The sequence below is a fragment of the Ursus americanus genome, chromosome 7 (assembly GCF_024610735.1).
Source record: "Ursus americanus isolate L20-20 chromosome 7, mUrsAme1.1.p, whole genome shotgun sequence".
Lineage (NCBI taxonomy): Eukaryota > Metazoa > Chordata > Mammalia > Carnivora > Ursidae > Ursus > Ursus americanus.
The window spans coordinates 84,792,307-84,809,303 of NC_142133.1; the positions used below are offsets into that span (position 1 = coordinate 84,792,307).

The following is a 16,997-nucleotide window of genomic DNA, read 5'->3' on the forward strand; positions in this document are numbered from 1 at the left end:
ATAGTTAAGTTACTGTTACTCCCTCTCATTCTTTGTCTCTGTCTTACACACACACACACACGCACACGCACACACGCACGCATGCACAAGCAAATCTTGAAAATGGGCAAAAAAGGCACAGCTCTTTGTCTCCAAAACAAAAACCAATTTTAGTGTTGGACCATAAAAAACAAATCATAATCTTTAGGAGATGATATATTTGGCCAGTTCAGTAATATTTTAGGAATATCTTTCCACATGAAAATAACATCAGAAAAGGAGTCAAGCCCTGAAGGGGGTCCCAAGTACCCTTGGAATATGTTGCAAGTTTTTCTCTTTTCATTTAAGGTGATGAATTCCACAGAACCCTATAGATTTTACCCACACAATGTCTAGAAAGTTCACATTTTTTAATTAAAGACTATTTATTTACTGAGATTTTTCTTAGAAACTGGATTTTGTTTGGGAGGCAAATACTTAGAGCTCTGGCCTTGTTCAGCAACCTATATAGACATACCCTTGTGTAAGATTTACAGACTGGGGAAATGATTTGAAATCACCACCTAAAACTTGTCTCCAAATTAGAAACATCCACTGGCTGAACCGCTTTTCTTGATAAATGCAGTTGCTCATCCAATTCACTACTGCTGACTTCTCACATTCTCTCCTTATCAAGCCCCAGATGAAGACCTTCCTTCCATAAAGCACACAGATTTTGTGGGGGAAGAGGAAAGGGAGAGGTGGGTACGCAAAGATCTAAGTAGCCAAAAACAAAGTTGCCTATTTCTGAGTTGCAGTGTGTCAGGAAAGGTAAAGATTGAAGTGGCTCATTGACTTCTAAGTCCACTGTATTCCACTCAGGAATTATAATCTTGTCTGCTCCGCATTATTGTTTGGTCAAGTATTTTATTAGTCGGCATTCATCTTTTCTTCCAAAAGTGTGTGTTCCTTTTAACTAAGTAATTTTAGAAATGAAAATAACTTTCATTTTGAGATTATTTCGTTTGACTTTGTGGTATTACCGGTGATAGGAAATACTGCTGTCTTTCAGATATTTACCTTAAGGTAAATTGCTCAAGAATATGTTTATTTACAAAGTGATAATACATTAAATTTATATTTACTGAAGATATAAATGCTCATATTTTAGAATTTTGGTTAATGTTAAAATATCCAGGAAAGAGTGGTTATTCACTTTTAGTGAATTATTTCCTGGAACCAAGGAGGGAACTAGATTGTAGTGGCTTCTGAAATATGTCCTCGCCATTGGGACATCAGAGACCACAGCATAAAATTCAACAGACCAGGTGATTTCTAAAACCTTTTCATGTTTGGGCATTCTCTGGTACTTCTGTCTTGATATATAACTAAACCCTTAGGAAGTTGTCAGTTCTCTCTAACACTTGGAAGTGTCAGACTAAAAAAAAAAAAAAAAATGCAACCCAATGGTAGAATAGTAGCTCTTCACAGCTTTTTTGCATTTCTCTGATGAATAATTGTGAACAATCACTTCACGTATTTATGATGTACATTTTCCTCTGGTGAAATGCTTGTTGATATTTTCTTCCCAATCTTTTATTGAAATGAATATGCTTTTCTTACTCATTTCTAGTTCTTTATACATTCTTTATGCAGATCAAAAGTCTAAGTTCCAGTTTGTAGCTTGACTTCCCATTTTCTTTAAGTTGTGTTTTGATAAGAGAAGTTCCTTATTTACTGTAGTCCAATTCAGCCATCTTTTATCATCAATGCTTTTTGCATTAAATTTTTTCTTACTCTAAGATCTGAGAATTTATTCATCTATATTTTCTAGAGAAAGTCTTAAGGTTTTGTTTTTAATATTTAACTCCTTAATCCATCTTGAGTTTACTTTACATAAGATGTAAGAATCCAACTTCATCTTTCGTCATGAGATAATCATTTTTCCAGCTCCATGTGTTGAAGAATGCCTCTTTTCCCCCCTTTGATATGCCTTCTCTGTTCCAAAATTCCATCATGCAGCGTGCAATGGTCTGTCTTATGGATTAATTTGCTATCTCTTGTCAATAGCACACAGGTTTAATTACCACAGCTTCAGAGTAAGTCCTGACGCCTGGCTATCAATGTCCCCCCCTTCATGTTCTTCTTCCCAAGTGTCTTAGGTATTCTTAGTCCATGACTGTTCCCTATAAATATCAGGTTTCTTACAAAATCCTTTTGGTATTTTGGTTGAAATTGCATCATCCATTAATTTGGAGGAGAATTGACATCATCACAATATTAATCTTCCTAATCATGATGTGATTTATCTCCCTGTTGATTTAGATTTTCTTTGGCATCTCTTAATAAAGGTTCATGATTTTCCCTGTGGAGGTTTGCACATCTTTTGTTGAATTTATTATATACTTGGTAGTCTCTCATCCTGATGTAAATTTTTCCCAAATGATACTCCCCCAAGTGACACTGTGCCTTTGGACACCTTACTAAACTCTTGACATGTGTCTTCCATTGCTTTTGAGATCAGTGGTGAGGGGGGGGGGGCAAGAGCAGGACTCCAGCGGTAACTGTTCCCCTTCAGCCTCCAACATCTGAAAAGACTCTCCCCCCTCAGAACCACACCACATAGGCCACTTCTAAATTTCCCCTCCTGATGGGGTAACTGGGTGATGGACATTGAAGAGGGCATGTGATGTAATGAGCACTGGGTGTTATATAAGACTGATGAATCACTGAACTCTACCTCTGAAACTAATAATACGCTATATGCTAATTAATTGAACTTAAATTTTAAAAAATTTAAAAATTTAAAAAATTCGTAACCCCCACTAAATAAATAAATAAATAAATAAATAAATAAATAAATAAATAAATAAATAAAATAAAAATTTCCCCTCCACACCTCACCCGATTGTCTTCCTGTCTTCCACCTCAACTTCGGAGCTCAGTACCAGCCAGGCCATGGCTGTGAATCTTGAGGGCAAGCCCGTGGCTGTCTCTGACTCCAGCCCATGGCAATGGCTTCCAAATGTATCCTAAAACAGTGCAGATGGGGGAGGACAATGGGATTGCTCAGGGCCTCTAGGCTCAGGAACCCGGGAAGGGCCTGTGTGTCTCAGCACAGCCTCTGAGGTATGACAGGAAAGGAAGTCGAGAAAGGACAGGCCCGATGGGAGTGAGGTCAGTGTTTTTGTTTTATTTCGCAGATGTTCATTTTGCAACTGCTTAATTTTTGCCAAACTATCTCTTCTTACACTAAGTTTTAAGGACACAGCTATGAATAATCCATGGTCCACATCCATGAAGAAGCCCAAAGTTTATTCATTTTAGATGAATAATACCCCCACGGGACCGTTACAGGAGAACAAGAAAGGGATAAACCCAAATGGGCAGGATCTGGTTTGGAAAACGGGATGTTGGACTGAATCCTGCGGGAAGACAGACAGAAAAGGAAAATCTGGTATATGATTAAAAAAAGCAATAGGGTGGGAATTAATGAGGGATAATCATCCAGGAAACAGACAATCGAGATAAAAATAAGAAAATTCATTTCGCTAATTGTTTTCAGGCACAAATGCTAGTATTTAATACATAAATCGTATTTAGAGTCAAGTCAAAACAAAGATGGGATTTTGGATGACTATTTTTTTGGAGGAAAGAGTAAAAAACTCCCTAGATGGTGTCTCCTCCTCTCTGGATGGGGTTCTTGTTTAAAAGACATTAGTAGATGTGAAAGCTTTGGGTGTTCAGTTAAAGATAGAATATTTAAGCACATTAGCTTCTGCTGCCCCCCCAAACCCCCAGTCAAATGACAGGAGAGTGATGTTTATCTTAAAAGCAAAGAACAAGATGGGACAATGGCAACACTATTCTGAAGGTGGAACGCAGAGACAAAGAGTAACCGACTTTTCAGACCCAAAGCAAGGAGATGCTAACCCAGCAGAGAGAGTGTGCCATGGAGCATAGAGAACCTCCTCGGAGTCCTCGGGGCCTAAAATTGGCAGACTCGGCCCCGTGGAGGTGAGGTGCCATTGCATTAAACTCTGGGGAGCTGGTTGGACACCCGGACATCTTTGATTTTTGTCGAAAACCCAGTGTTTACTTGGGGTAAAGAGGGGTTCTTCAGGGTTGAGAGGAGTGTGGGGGGCTGTGCTGAGAGTGGAGTTGAAGGAAATCGAGACCCCAGCAGCCTCTACCAACTGACCTTCCAGCAGACTCTCATCAGGAGAGGCACAACGGTCTTCCTGGTGTTTGTGCATCCACTCACTTATTCTAAAAACACTCCTACAGCACTTACTGTAGAACAGGCCCAGTCCCAAAGACGTTATAATTAGTTTTTGAAAGTCATAACCTCCTCAGCGGTCCTTGCTTCACCAGTGAGGACGCTGGTAGAGAGAGGAGACTCAGTAAGCGGGTGCAAGGCTCTAAGCGGGAGAGGTGGGATCGGACGACTGGCTGCACAGAGCCCACTTAGCACCCTCCACCGAAGCCCACTGTCGAGAAGCATCGCCTACGTGAGCAGGGCTTCCAAGACACTTTCTCACAAGGCCCAAAGTCTGGGCGCGACGGCCAAGGAGCTCCAGGTGTCTGAGCAAATTCTCTCATAGGAAAGGCACCAAAACAAGCCAACAAGCAAGAAGGGGAAAAGGGGAAAAGCCAGTCGGAGGAGACAGAAACTATACAAGAAAGAAAGGAACCACAGGAACGTCCGCGGTTACGGGAGAGAACTAGCATATTTACAGAACAAGAACAGAATACATTTTTTTTCACAGTTTCTTTTTTTCTTTTTAATTAATTTACTTATTTGACAGACAGAGGCAGCAAGAGAGGGAACACAAACAGGGGGAGTGGGAGAGGAAGAAGCAGACTCCCAGCAGAGCAGGGAGCCTGATGCGGGGCCAAATCCCAGGACCCTGGGATCACGCCCTGAGCCGAAGGCAGACGCTTAACAACTGAGCCACCCAGGCGCCCCCTGAATGCATTTTGTAACGGAGAGATGGTTCAAATAACCAAGAGATTGCTGTGAAAAAGTAGGAGTGTTGAAATGTAAGCATTAAAGCTCACCAGAAGGGAGAGAAGGGAACCCCAGGACCCTGGCAGGAAGGAGAGATGAAGCAATTAAGGATGGGAAGGAGAGAGAGAGAGGGTGGCCAGTGGACTGCCATCTGAAAACCACAAGTTCCACAAAGAGAGATCAGAGAAAATGGGGAGAAGAAGCCCCCAAAGAAGGAAATGAAGAGAATGTTCCCGGAAAGTCTATAGAGCGGCCAACGTGATGGAGGAAAATGGACCCACACACCTACCCTTGCTGGGGACAAAGACAGACTGGCAATAATTTGCTTACGAGCATCCAGGGCAGGACTCATAAGAGGAGCCTTGGAGGCAGAAGACAATGCAGTTTAGCCACTGGACACCTGAGGGGAATTACTTCCGACCTAGTTTGTTTTCTCAGACAGATGTTATGGAAATAGTAAGAGTCTTCCCCAGGAAGGGATGGGAGGATGTCTCCATCCAACAAAGAGGGAGACACAACACAGTATACAGGAGACGGGTTACTGGGGAGGGATGCCGGGCTGGGGGTGGTGGACAGAGGTTCCTGAGCTCCTCGGCGGGGCCCACAGTGGGCCTGGCCGGTGGGAGCATGCTTTCCTGGGACCTCATCCAAGGCACCAGATTGACATCCATTGTGTGCACTTGTCACGAGAGGAGCCCACTTAACTGGGAGGGTCTGGTCCCAAGCCTCAGGGAACACCCAGGTGGGTGAGCACGCCCTCGTACATAGTTACCAATGGCTGAGGGTCACAGTGTAGCCTGTGGCTCGTCAGTCAACAGTGTGTGTCCCGGGTTGTGACAACAATGAGTGACAATCTCATGCAATGCCTGATGATATAACTACACTGGGGACAGAAAGCATGCGAGCCACATTGGCCCAAGTGCATCCTGGCATCAACCTGTTCTCCCCGGTGGGGAGTTAACAGCTTTTCATGGAAAGTTACACACGAAGACAGACACTTTCATGTGTTTAGGGATCTAGAGGTAGATACCAGAAGGAAAGGCTACAAGATTTTCAGATTACTGAAAATCTTTCCCTCTCGGGAGCTGGGAAAAGAAAGGGGTGGTATTTGGGGTGCCCTGTTTTCATAACAAGCCATATACAGCTATCTGGCCCATATACTATACAGCATGGATGACTTTGATGAGAACATTTATCAAATTTTTGACAACTTGTTGCCCCCTGTTCAGTGTGATGACTGATCATTGCAGCCTGCTGGACCACAGTCTGGAGTCAGTTCTGTAATCCATACGGAAGTGCTTCCCAGATCCCAGATGCCCGGTCCCTTGGGTGAGCAGGGGGAGGGCGTGGACATGGCTTTGTGGTTGCGCTCTTTCTCTCTGGAGTGGAGGGCACCGAGGTCTTCGGCACCTCTTCTCCCGCAGCCGCTGCCCTCCGCTGCGGGCACGTCGTAACTGACAAACGCTCGTTCCTTGGCAACAGCTTGTCCTCTGTAGTTGACCAGTTCCCCGGGGTTTTCAAGGTTGTAGCGGGAGTTCATGCTAAGAAGGCGCTAAACACAGCTGTTTCGATGTCGACATTTAAAACTAGTAAAATAAAGATTTTTTTTGTTAGCAACAGAATGACTTTGATGAGCTCCAAATGGGATTCTAGTTCACAGGTGCTTCCTAGAGGTCACTGGATGTCCCTGAGGTCTCGTGCCTGCCCAGGGCCTGCACTTAACTGTTCCTCTGACAGCCAGGTGGCCCGTGGGGCCAGTGTGTAGTGCTGAACATTCTTTAAGACAGAGCCATAAACTATTTAAGCCATATATTCATAATGAGCCATTAGCAAAAACAAGAAGCATAAGGAACACTGATATTAAAACACAAATTAGCAAGGAGCAAACTCGCCTCAGAATCACCTGTAGCAGCTCTGTAAGTTACATTCGTGTGACCGGATTCCTTGTATTGCTGGTTGTCAGCTATGATTTTTCAAATGTTAGAAAGAAAAACAATATAGACTGCAAATTATGTACAAAGTAGCTTTTTAATGTCGTGAGAATAAAGATAAACTGGGATACAATACGCCGTGTACGGAGAGGCACTTGCAAATACCAGCCTAGAACATGCTCTTCTACCTCATTGCTCGGGAACAAATGTTCAAAAGAGCCAGCCTGTAAAGGAAGGAAGGAAAATAAACAGGTCCGGTCTTCTTCAGCCCAAAATGCAAAATTTTCATACAGAAGGTTATTTATGTCTATTTTTCACAACAAGATACATTATTAGATTTTAATCCATCTCTTAGATTATAGTATTATAATAATGTTATATAATTGTACATAAGTATGTATAAATATAAAATGCAATTATAATATAGTACATACTATATTAATAATATATAATATATAAATATATAAAATATGTAATATAATATTATAATATAACCATCTGAAAACCAAACATGAAATAATCATTGTTGAATTTGGGGACAATTAATGCTTTTTATTCACTACATCACAAATTAAAGTACATTAGCAGTACATACCTTTGTTAAATAGGGAAAGTCAAATTGTTTTTTCTCATATTGTGAATGTCAATAATAAGTTTAGAAATGATAAAGTTTAGATATATAAATAATGAAGTTTAGAAACGATATAGTTATCATGAATTTTGTAATACAACCATTACTAATGCACTGACCTCAAACTAAGTTTTTACTTACAATCACTTATTTACCATAGACTTTGTTAAAATGTGGAAACGATTTGGCACTCTGAGAAAGGGAAGCCGTGGGCCCCGCTGAAGCCCAGCCTGGGAGTCCATCTGAAGGCCATGCCCTTCCCCGGCCCTGTGCGTGGTGTTGCTGGCAGCCCTGCGGTGGTGGGCGGATGCCTGTTGGGCTGGTCCGTTGTGGGCTTTAGTCATTCACTGTTGCAAAATCTGCTCTGCACGCGACGTCTGCACCAACCAGTCAGGGTGTGGAGCCTGACAGACAGGGGGCCCCAGCCCTCAGTGTTGGCACGTGGAGCCAGGGGCCGGGGAGTGAGTCCACCTTATAGCTCACGCACTGAGCTCCATGGGGATCAAGAGAAACTCCCAATCTGAGATGGACTACAACCTCCAAAACTTTCTGGAAAATATTTCTGCATAATTCACCATATTTCCAGTGGGAATCATGAGCCTATCAACATTCACCTAAAGAACAATGTTACTTTCTGTGCACTCCGGCTGTTTTCTTTTTCTTTTCTTTCTTTTCTATTTCTTTTTTTTTTTTTTAATATGATTCTGAAGGGTAAAGAGCCTAAGAAGAAAGAATTACTAAGATTTCTGAGAAAGAGACTTTTCAGTAGACATGTCATCAACCCAGTAAGTGCCCTGATGAGCAGCAGAGCAGGCTTCCTCTCTGGTGTGGGGCACCTACTGGAGAACAGCCTCCACAGCCCACAATTTGCACGCTGAGTGGGAGTGATAGCCTGCAGCACCGAGCAGTGAGCTGGTGGCCCTCGGAGCGCTGCCCACTTACACTAACTGGAAAGTAGGACTGTGCGGGGTGATTACTGTGGGTGCCCGTGACATGGGTGTTCCTTTTGCATGGGACATGATACAGGGTGCTTTTATGAAAAGTCCACTGGTAGCAACAAAACAATTACTTAAAAGGCCGTTCCATCCCTCCTGGTGCCCAGCTCACTGTGGAAGCCGGGTTCTGCGTTGTCTGTCGTTTCTGACCGGCTAAGCGGGGAAGCGAGCACTTCAGAGCAGCGGGGTGGCTGCCGATCTGAGCAACGGCTCTACTGCTAAGATGAGGTGGATCCCCGCGGCCCTCAAACCCCAGGGGCAGCACAGTTGTCCATGTGTGCATAGAACGTGTGATGAAGCTTGTTTGGGTTTTAATTTGTATTTTACTCGGAGGTTGTAATTTCTATAGTTTTGTTACCTTCTCTTCTTCTGTAGTCACATTAATGTTACAGGAACACTGCAGAGCAACTCCGTGCAGGAGAACAAACTCAGGCTTTATTGACCATGTGCCTTCAACAATCTCTGTGGTCACTGAAACATCAGAACGATGCCTGACCTATCTTCTCCACAGGAACTTACGGACATCCCATGATAATAATGTGCTTGAAGGGCAGAAGATGTGAACAGACACTTTTCCAATGAAGACATACAGATGGCTAAGAGACACATGAAAAAATGTTCAACATCATTAGCCATCAGGGAAATTCAAATCAAAACCACACTAAGATACCACCTTACGCCAGTTAGAATGGCAAAAATTGACAAGGCAAGAAACAACAATTGCTGGAGAGGATGTGGAGAAAGGGGATCCCTCCTACATTGCTGGTGGGAATGCAGGTTGGTACAGCCGCTCTGGAAAACAGTGTGGAGGTCCCTTAAAAAGTTAAAAATTGAGCTACCCTATGATCCAGCCATTGCACTACTGGGTATTTACCCCAAAGATACAGACGTAGTGAAGAGAAGGGCCATATGCATCTCAATGTTCATAGCAGCATTGTCCACAATAGCTAAATCATGGAAGGAGCCGAGATGCCCTTCAACAGATGACTGGATTAAGAAGTTGTGGTCCATATACACAATGGAATATTACTCAGCCATCAAAAAGAATGATTTCTCAACATTTGCTGCAACATGGACGGCACTGGAGGAGATAATGCTAAGTGAAATAAGTCAAGCAGAGAAAGACAATTATCATATGATTTCTCTCATCTATGGAACTTAAGAACTAGGAAGATCGGTAGGGGAAGAGAGGGATAAAGAAAGGGGGGGTAATCAGAAGGGGGAATGAACCATGAGAGACTATGGACTCTGAGAAACAAACTGAGGGCCTCAGAGGGGAGGGGGGTGGGGGAATGGGATAGGCCGGTGATGGGTAGTAAGGAGGGCACGTATTGCATGGTGCACTGGGTGTTACACGCAACTAATGAATCATCAAACTTTACATCAGAAACCAGGGATGTACTGTATGATGACTAACATAATATAATAAAAAAAAATTTAAAAAAATAATGTGCTTGAAGGCATTTTGCAGAATACACACATGATATTACCTACTATTAATATTTCCCAGTGTTAGAAAAAGGACTTACTTAAAGTAACTCCTACCTAGTTTCCATGTGTTTTGTTAGCTCATTCCACATATGTCTGTATGCCAGGCACAGTTCTAGATTTTGGGGACATACAGATAAGCTGGATAGAAAGTCTCTCCGTGTCACTTTGTAGCAGAAGGCAGACAGTAAACGTGTGAAGCAATGAACAGACAGCCGTGATGTCCTTCAGCAGTCGAACGGCTGGGTGCTGCTCCGTCCGCACCGTGGACCCTATTAATACAGCAGCAGCCTGGATGAGGTTCCAGAGAATTAGGCTCAGTGAAAAAGGCCAGTCTCCAAAGGTTATAGACATTCTTGACATGACAGAATGACAGAAGGGAAGACAGACAAGGGTTGCAGGTGGCAGTGGGTGTAGTTCTAAAGCGTAGCGCCAGGGCCCCTTGGGGGAGGGACATCGTGTCTTGGCTGCAGTGGGGGACACACACACACACACACACACACACACACACACACACACACACACGAGGACAGGTATACCTGGGCATTCTGACCGAGATCAGTGGAATCAGTCAGCTGCAATGTCCTGCAGTGGTCAGGTCTTACAGTTTTGCAGGATGCTGTCGTTGGAGGACATGGGTTAAGGGTGCGGGGGATCGGCACATCACTTCTTCCAGTGGCATGTGAATCTGCAATTATCTCAAAACACTTTAAAACAAGGAAAAATGTATTATTTCATATAATGGCAAAGGTCATAAAGAAAGCCCCATAGATCTTCCTGTGAGTGACAGTGAATGAGAGGAAACAGCCAGGGCTCTGGTTGAGGACAGTGTGGCTGAGTGTCTGGAGAGCCCCACCTGGCTGGCGTGACTTGTGTTTTGCAGCTAAGCTATCTGCTAAACACTCCACTTAAGGGCTCATCCTGGGAATTCCATTATAAATTATCCTGAGCAGCATATGTGACAGGGAACTGAGCAGCAGGAACCGTAGGGACATAATCCTTCCTACTGTCCCTGAATAACTGGGAAAAGCTGGCGTCCTGTAAGATCATGTCACTAAGGGAGGTCACTCATTAGTGGATCGTTCTGGGAGTTCTTATAGAGTGAAAGGTCTGCTGTTCAAAGACGAGTCATTTCAGCTCACTCCATTCCATCTTCTAAATTCTCTTTTTAAGAAGAAATTTCTGTCTTACGTACCAGTTGTTTTAAATTGGAATATTTATATTCATTAAGAAGCTTCAAATTCCCTTCAAGGGTGTTTAGACAATAATCCATTCCCCAGCGACTTTTTAATCCACGTCTGGTAAGGACTCAGCTGAAAACATGAGCAACCAGGTCCTCCCTCCATTCTGAACAGGGTCGATGTCTGGCGCAGTGTGAGGCCAGGGAACCAGGAAAGGCAGCAGCCGCCCCATCCCGTGGGGATGGGAGGACGGAGGGGGTGACACCTGCTGGATGCCTTAGAGGAAGGCTGGGAGCACGGTGGGTGGAGTTCCATGTGAGAAGACAGAAGGGAATTTCAATGCCCTGATTCGTGAACGTGTTCATGGAGAATGCAATGCGCGCCAAATAAAACCCGTCACTTTGCCCACAAAGAAGCTCTATTTTGTAGATGTCTACCATTTTAAGGAAAAACCTATCCTTTTCCCAACTGTTTTCAGATGAATGTGCCCTCAGACTTCTCTAGACATGATGCTCTCCAGGTCTGTCTCCCTGTGACCTTCCATGAACCTGAGGGGTCCCCAAAATGATGGTAGAATAGGAGATGCTTAAAGTGATACAGGCGAACTTCTGGGATCCCCAGAAGAGTAGGACATTGTGTAAATTAATTTAATAATATTTTATCAAAATGTGATTTTTAAACAAAGTGCTGACAATACATCGGATGGAGTGACTTTGATTGTTAATGCCCTATCCTATTCACCCATTTTCAACCACCTAATTGTTTTGCTTTATGTCAGTTCATTTATACAATTTATTAAATTTGTCTGTTTGAGATTCTTCATTTGGTGAAAAAAACATTCATTTTCATAAAACCACTCTACTGAGTGCCATCCAACCCATTCTTAGCCAGTTTAGTAAGCAACACCTCAGAACATATTCAGAATGACTATAAATACTGACCATAGATTAGGCATAAAGCCCATTATAAACACTATATTTGCATGTAGCTTTATAGTTTTAGCAAATACAAATTTAAATTATTACTTAAGATTGTATTTTGTTTTCTTTTTTAATTAGCAAATAACATGCTCTTGTAAGATCTTTTCTATGGAAGGACTGCAGCTTATGCAGGACGTTTGGGGAAGGGCAAACATAAACACACATGTGGTGGTCTGCTGATGACATGAGCTGCGGGCACGTTCAGAGCATACATGCTTCTGTGATTAGCCGCTAAGCCATCCATACTGTCTCCACACTTTACAGACACAATCACAAAACAACTCTCACACTGAATTCTGTAAGAATTTGCTTACGGTTTTGTGTCATTTTCACATCACAAGCTGCAATCCGGTTTTCTAAGGGACTTTTCTATTGTGAATCATTTATGAAGAAATAGCCGGTTGTGGCAGCTGGTGGTTACGTCCGCTGCCCCCGCCTGTGGCGTGTCCTGCGCCTGCACACTTGGCCTGGTCGTTCTCGCCCCCCCGCTGCAAGGGCATCGCAAGCGAGCAAACCTCCCTGAGAACGATATCCCTTATGTAGAATTTTTCTTTCTTTCTGTATGTCAACCTCATTTCTCTGCCTTTTTCTTCTTCCCTAGAGTGACTACATCTGGAAGGGGGAAAAATGTAGTTATCGAGCCCAATCAAGTGTGTCTCTGCGATTATCAACAACATCCGGTCAAGAAAGGTTCTGCTCGGTCCCACAGACATATGGCTGTCCAAGGAGCCACATAAAGGTAACAGTTCCATGTCATACTTCAGGCTTCACGTGCAGACAAATGCTTTAAGTGTTTATCTTGAGAAATCTCACTTTGAAAAAGCATGACGATAGCTTTGAAAATGCAGAGTGGTGGTTTCTTTTAATAAAGACCACAGTGTCCCTTAATTTTAATAAACAAGGTCAATATAAAGTCAGAATTTATAATCTATTACTAACATATACTCAAATAGTCTTCTATTACTCAACTACAACATTGTCCCCAGAATAATTTCGGAGCCACATGCATAGGCCTGCTCACCCTTTGGCAGTTGTACAGAAACTCCTTGGTGTGAAGCTCTTTCAAATCACACCCGTATCTCCACTATTAGTTCCGTGTGGGGACGTTTTATCTTTAAATAAATTAAGCACGTCTTTACTTACCCCTAACTTGCCTTGCCCGCCGCCTTCATAGCTGCCGGCGGCCCCTGTCGATAGACCTCCCTGGGTGCTGCTGCACACCTTGAGAGACACACTTTTAAGTTATGGCTAAGTGTCCTTTCTAAGCATTTTTAAAAATTGTGGCAAAATACAAATGACATAAAAGTTACCATTTCACCCATGTTTAAGTATACAGTTTGGTGGTGTGAAATCCATTTCCACAGCTGTGCAGCCATTAGCATGACTCGTCTCCTAAACCGGAAGTCTGCGTCCGTTGAGCGCCGCTCCTGGCCCCTCCCCCCACCCCTGGCACCTCCCAGCCACTGGGCAGCCCTGTGAATCTGACTGCTGCAGGCACTTTGTTCAAGTGGAATTGTAGGGTATCTGTCTTTTTGTGTCTGGCTTACTCCGCAGAGCACAATGCCCTTGAGGTCCAGCCATGGTGTAGCAGACGTCCGAACTTCCTTTTTAAGACTGAGTAATGTTCCATGGTCAGGATAGACCACAGTTTGTTACTGTTCATCTGTAGATGGCTACGTAGGTTGCTTCCTTCCTTTGGCCATCGTGACCAGTGCTGCTGAGAACATGGTGTGCAAGGACCTGAGTGCCTTCTCTCGGTCTCCGGGGTAGAGACCCAGAAGCAGAGTTGCTGAATCGTGTGGTAGTTCTGTTTTTAATTCTTTAGGAAACCACTGGACTGGTTTCCACATGGGCTGCGTGGTTTTTCATTCCCACCCACAGTGCACGGGAGCCCCATTTCTCCACATCCTCACACCTGTTATTTTCCGTTTCCCAGGCTTTTGGTCGTTTAACAGTAGTCATCATGATGGATGTGATGTGGTACCTCGCTGTGGTTTTCGTTTGCATTTCCCTGATGATGAGGGATGTTGGGCACCTTCTCCCATGCTCAGTGCTCATTCGTACGCCCCTTCTGTCCCCTGTGCTCTTGGGTCCTTGCTAAGGAATCAGTGTACAATCCAACGTCATAAAGCCGCTTCTCTATATAGTCTTCTGAGGATTTTGTAGTTTTAGCTCTTCTGTTTAGGCCTGTGATCCATTTTGAGTTAATTTTTCTATGTGCTGTAACTTGAAGGTCCACCTTCACTCTTTCGCATGTAGACAGACAGTTGTCCCAGCACCATTTGTTGAAAAGGCTGTCCTCTCCCCATTGAGTGGTCTTGGCTCCTGTGTCAGCTCATTTGGCCATATATGGGAGAAGTTATTTCTGGGCTCTCTATTCTATTCTATTTCTATGTGTCTGTCTTTTTGCCAGCATCTGATTTGGTTACTGTAGTTTTGTAGTAAGTTTTAAAATCAAAAAATATGAAACCTCAGATTTGTTCTGCTTTTTTCAAGATTGTTGCCTATTTGGAAGTCCCTTCAGAGTCCATATGAATTGTAGGATGGACCCTGCTATTCCTGCAAAAAACGATATTGGGATTTTGATAGGGATTGCATTGAATCTGTAGACTGCATAACTAAGTTTCTTAGACAGAAATAGGGTTTAAAAAAATGGGGCGCCTGGGTGGCACACGGTTAAGCGTCTGCCTTCAGCTCAGGGCGTGATCCCGGCATTATGGGATCGAGCCCTGCGTCAGGCTCCTCCACTATGAGCCTGCTTCTTCCTCTCCCACTCCCCCTGCTTGTGTTCCCTCTCTCGCTGGCTGTCTCTCTCTCTGTCAAATAAATAAATAAATAAAATCTTAAAAAAAAATAGGGGTTTTCATACTTTATAGCAGTAGATTTCCAAATCCCATCCAGGCATGTACTATTGCCTTAAAAAATTCTTTTTTCAAATTTGAAAAAACATTCAGATTTTTATTATCGGTTTTTGTGGAGGCTGGTCAGGTGAGCAGTGAGCAATTATAGAAGAGTATTAAATACAAAGTTGTCTAAAACTTTCACTGAGGATGAAGATACAGTTCTGTTTAATTTATGAAGGTGCAACATTTTGAAGGCTTTCATTCTTTAGCAGTTATTTCATAGGTAGAAAGCCACCAATGTCGTGGAACTTTCTACATAATCGGCCATCGAAGGTAAGTTTATTTGGCATTCAGGAGTTCTTTGTTCATAATAAGACCATAAAAGACACAGAAACTTAGACATTGTGTGGCGTCATCCCAGATTACAGTATTATTTGGTGTGACTTCCATCCCTGTGTCAGTTTTGATATACTAACATCTCTCAAGGATTGAGCCCCAGCTGAGCACCAGCACTGGGCAAGCCCTGAATTCCTCCCCACATCCGCAGGTCTAAGTGATTATTCTTCCCATTTTAAAGGCCGGTAAAAGGGAAGCTTAGAGACCATAGGTGACCATCCTGGGGTGGCCTGATTAAGTGGCCAAGACAGTACTTGGTCTACAAGGGGATAGAAGGGAATTTTGGTAAGAAATCCAGATTTAACACGAATCACTAATTCCAAGTAGCCTTTATAATCAGTGTTTAACCCAAGCCTGTTTCCAAGCTAATGAAAATACTGAGAAGTTAGCATTAGAGTAGGACATGACAAAGAAATTACTCAAAGGCTTTGTTTACAGCTACCCTCTCCTGTCACGTGTACCAAGGAACAAATGTGTGTGAAGCAAATTTTTCATCAGTTGCTCATTTTTAACTCTGTTGAGTACCTCATTTTTGGTGGGAATTCCTGTAGTCTGTGGAGGTATAAAAATGAATGAGATGTGGTCAATATCCTCAAAGAGTTCAGAAATTGAACAAACATAAGGTGTGGTAAGGTCTGTGAGACCAGACTGCACGGTCCTTCCTCAGAACCAAATGTGTGCCTTGTTTCCTTCTCTACTCCCGAGCTGAGCACACGCCCCGGCCATGAGCCACTCGGTCACTTCCCATCGCATCAACAGAGGTCTAGGTGAGATGATTAAGGAGGCGCAGAAGACTTTAACTCTGAGTCGGGAGGCCAAGGATGTCTTCGTAGAGAAGGTGACCCCAGACCTGGGTCTTCAAAGGTTAGTCCGATAAATGGATAAAGATAGGAGTAACTTTACTACATCGGGGAAAATACAAAACTCAGAGATGGGATCAAGGCACAGACACCTGTGAGTTTGCACATCCAGCAGCATATTAGGACAAAGGGCTTCGTTCCTGGTGACTTGAGTTTGGTGTTCATGAAACAAGTCCATGTGCTGTGCACTTTCTGTGGTCCACAGGAGAGAGGATGTTACGTGGTGTCTCTCCTTTCCCCTTCAGATGGAGGGTACAGTTGTCCACCCTGAGGATCTCTCTGCTTGCTCTCAACCCCAGAGACGGGTCACTGCTGTCCCCCATCTGCCCACGCTTTCTACCTCCAGCTCCCAACATTACTGAACCCAACCTTCCAGACGCCAGTTTAGCTGCCGCTGTGCAGCTGTTTGAACTGCAGATTCTCGGGATCATTCTTTTGTTGATCCTACTCTTTAGATTCCAAGTCAAAGTCAGAAATACCCCAGTGGAAGGACCCTGCTACCAACACCCCTGCTGAGCAGCAACTGTTCTGCCTTCTCTGTGATCCCACCACCGTCCTCCACGAGCCGCATTTCCAGTCCGGGCACCTAGCTTCCTTTAGCATCCCCAGTGAGGAAGGACTTTGGGGCTTGCTCCTATGGGAAAAATAAAAGTGCCATAGAACAAGATTTAGATTTAGGGCACTTTTTTTGTCCTAGTGTGTCCCAATTAGCCAGCATGATTG

The 16,997-nt window shown here is 43.6% G+C and overlaps 1 protein-coding gene across 1 annotated transcript in view; it reads left to right on the plus strand.

Moving 5' to 3' along the window:
• LOC123786598 (myelin transcription factor 1-like protein) overlaps positions 1–16,997 on the plus strand; it is a 307,765-nt gene that overhangs the window by 168,597 nt on the left and 122,171 nt on the right. Inside the window, exon 3 of the mRNA XM_087863207.1 lies at positions 12,777–12,914. The gene's annotated coding sequence lies outside the window, so the exon portion shown is untranslated. The remainder of the gene's footprint in view (positions 1–12,776; positions 12,915–16,997) is intronic.